The sequence below is a fragment of the Wyeomyia smithii genome, chromosome 3, assembly GCF_029784165.1.
Source record: "Wyeomyia smithii strain HCP4-BCI-WySm-NY-G18 chromosome 3, ASM2978416v1, whole genome shotgun sequence".
NCBI classification, from domain to species: domain Eukaryota; kingdom Metazoa; phylum Arthropoda; class Insecta; order Diptera; family Culicidae; genus Wyeomyia; species Wyeomyia smithii.
In genome coordinates, this window is record NC_073696.1 from 7,746,101 (window position 1) to 7,749,797 (window position 3,697).

Here is a 3,697-nt window from a genome sequence, read left to right on the forward strand (position 1 = left end):
GCATTCGAAGTTATTTTCAATTAAAAATCGTCAGGCGATAGTGACGCTGTTTACCTTTACTCTCGATTGGATATCGTTCCTTTCCTTTTCAGCTGCCAAAATCAAGCGAGAGCATTCGAGTAGTTTTTTCCAGATAATTTTCAGTTGAAAGCAAAGGTTAATAGCGTCACTATCGCCTGCCGATTTTCAATTGAAAAACACTTTGCCAGCCCTTAATTCAAAGCTCAATTGAGGACTATTTTTCACTGGTATGTTCTGCTGATTTCGAGCGGTTTTTCAACATTCTGTGCTCAACTTTTTCAGCCTTTTTGCCATTTTGTTGTTAACCGTAGACCTACGTTAAATAAAAATAGTCTTACCATGGCGGATCGCTTTCGACCCATGTATATTTTATGATCATCCATGCGGAAATTGATGAAATATGGGCAACACATATTATTCCAATTATCTTCTCCGAGAAACTTCACAGATTCTCCATTTTCTAGTCCGAGATGCATTCCGTCTATCCCGGAAGAAACTTAGCCTTCTGCGGAGTTTTATGGTAAACTTACCCAATCAAAACTAGAACATAGCCTTTTACCTAAACACTTGAAACAAAAGTATACAAAAAATAAGGGGGCTCCGTAGCCGCAAGGTTGAGAGTCCGCTTTCATAAGCGGGTGGTCGTGGGTTCGAATCTCTTTAGAATTAGAGAATGGTTGTCAAAAGTCTTTAGCAAAGGTTTATTCTCTGACTGCCCACCACATACCCTTCCTTCAATCTGAATTCTACAATACCCATGTTGACTCTCCTCCTAACAAAAATAAGTCCCTATTATAATGAAACTGGTCTGAGTAATGTATGAAAGTTTTCTCCAGGGAATTGTAATCAGGCGATATTGTTAGAATGTACTGAGGCTCGGTATGGTAGTGTAGTAGGCTTGAAACGGAAAGGTAAAACTTACACACAAGCACGGATATGAATGATGAGCGTATCACTTACTTCAATAGTGATACTGCCAATAATGTGAAGTGCGGAGTACATAAAACATCTGGGCAATATACCAATAGTTATATTGTTTCTGGTCGCAGTGATGAGTCCACACAGGAAAGAAATACTTGACGAAAAATCGCTAGCGCCTGTTCTAGCGCTCTCAAGTAGAATAACGGTAACCAGAAAATGGAGGGGAAAGCCTCTCGCTCTGAGTTATCCAGAGGATTATATTAAAATCGTATTAATGAATGATAAAGTTAATCATCATATATCTTGATGCTGAGTGATTCTGCACTGGGTTGAACGGCGTGTACAGGGCCTATGTCTTTGCGTTTAGAGTATGGTATCTCATGTCCTGGTAAGCCCATAACATGAGTGGTGACATCGGCGGGATAAATTACTTTCATATTTTACGTTTGAGTAGAATACTGTAATTAACTCATTCACGGGTACAATATCAATATCCCACGCTAGAGCCTGGAGGGCTAATGGCGGTCTCGATCAACTAGATTAGTTGAAAGAATTCGGTATCGATATTGTTTTTAGCACATTTTGCATGTTGCAGAATAAGCACAACGATACACTGTGCCTCAGTGCTGACTCGAGAAAATTTCCAGCTCGAAAAGATCCTCGACCTTGGACTTGGAGACAACAAGCGGGGTACAGCTCTTTCGAATTGTAGTTTGGACGTACAGAACGCACTCCCATCTTCATTTACATGCGGAGTGAAGTGGGAAATTTGGCATATAAGGCTCAGGGAATGAAAAAATATTTTATGACCTCCACGCAAACGCGAAGGCCAACTTCAAGGATTCAAAGGAAAAGTGCAAGCAAGCATGTGTCAGAAAAACAAATGATTGGCAGCCCATGTGGGGTGATTTAGTCTTGGTCAAATCCGTCCCGACGAGACCAAGTTAAAAACTCCAGATTACCTTATTAAGTGGAGGAATTTTCAAGTGAAATGACCACTGTATTCTAAAATGAGAATCGGTTAGGAAGAGTTCATAATAACTGACTTAAACGTTATCATACTGATGATATCTATTCAAGTTTTTCTATTAAGGTTGATGACAGAATATATTCAATGATGGTATTGGACATCATAAGTTATGACAATGAAAGCGCATAAGAAACACAGCAAGACAAACTGTATTCTTCTCAAAAATCCCGGGGAAGCCCAAGGACGCGCAATTCAATTAGAAAAAAGCAAAGGGTGCTGAAAAACGGAAAGTGAACAGGGAGAAATATACCGTCTGAAGATAAACCCAACAAGCATCAGTATAGAATCGCGTTCACAATAACCAAGAATGAATCAGTTTGCGAGATTTCTTCTTTTATTTCCTAGCCTTCTTACCTTTCAGCAATCACTAGAGCGGGTTGTCGCCTCTTCGGTCGGAATTTACTGCATACCAGGTTCTATGATGACCATTTGAGACCTAATTGTTTTTTTCAAGCATTTAACTTATTTGGACGAGATTTTTAATCATTTTGAAATCAATTTGAGTCGATTTGCCTTTGTTGATCTTTTCTGGCAATTGGAGTCGTTTTCACGCATTTTGAGCTTAATTGGAGATTATTTTCGCTCTTCCCCTTTTCTGACTTTTAGGAGCATTTGTTATCATTTTCTTCTGTGACCTATTCTAATGCGTTATTTTGATTATTTATTTTTTCGTCATTCTGAGTTCAACTTGAAACAGAATTGGTACTTCATAGTGTTTGTACCATTCTGAGCTATACTTAAAATCTTTTAAGAGCTAAGAGCGAAAGCGATTTTCTCCCATTTTGGGTTCAGTTTTAAATAAATAACTTTACCGCTTTTCTAGGCTTGTGGCCCGCGTTCAACTGAGGATCATTTACACTAAGGTCGTTTTTTACGCGGGGGATGCGTTCCAAATTTGTATGGGCCCGCGTAAAAAACGACTTTTTTCAGTTGCAAATATAACAAAGAAAACCGTTCTAAAACGTGAAAACCTCGTTTGAATATGATAGTGGCCAATCTAGAGACCAAAAATCAATATTTTAAATTTTGAGTATTTACACCAAAAAATATTGTGAATTTTTTTGAAAACTAATATATGATCAATCGTGGCCTAAAACGAAAAACGTGACTGAAATGAGGTCGATATCTTGTACCCTTTTTTAGTAATGGAGTAAAACAACCCGCGTAAAAAACCGCGTAAAAAGCGACCTTACTGTACTTTAATTACCTTTTCTAGCCTTTCGAAGTTTTTTTCCGCCATTTGAAGTTTTTCTTCGGATTACTTTGGTATTTTTAAGAGTTTTTGAAGTAGAATACTTCTCTCAGGAAGTTCGGCTACATAGTGATGTAGAATGAAAATCTACACCGAAAAAAGTGAAAAATATGTCCAATTTCAAATGCTAAAAAATCGGTTAGTATTCGATGAATTTCCTTCGTTCTTGCAGCAATAGTTTGGAAAATCTTCTAAGATTCTTCCCAAAAGAATATAATTGTAATTTTATTATTCACACGATTGTACTATTGAAAATAGTCAAGCTTTGTCAAAATGAAAAATTCGACCTCGTCGTCATATGATAGCTTCCCAAGCACAGTCGAAAGAATCATATACCTTGCAGTTTCAAACATGCCATTTGGCCTATAAAAGAGCCTGTTTCAGCCGAAGCCGCTCATAATAGTTCCAGACAGCGACAACAGCAGTCGTCCTTCCTTAGCAGCAGCACTAGCAGTGCAGTGGATACCAGCGCC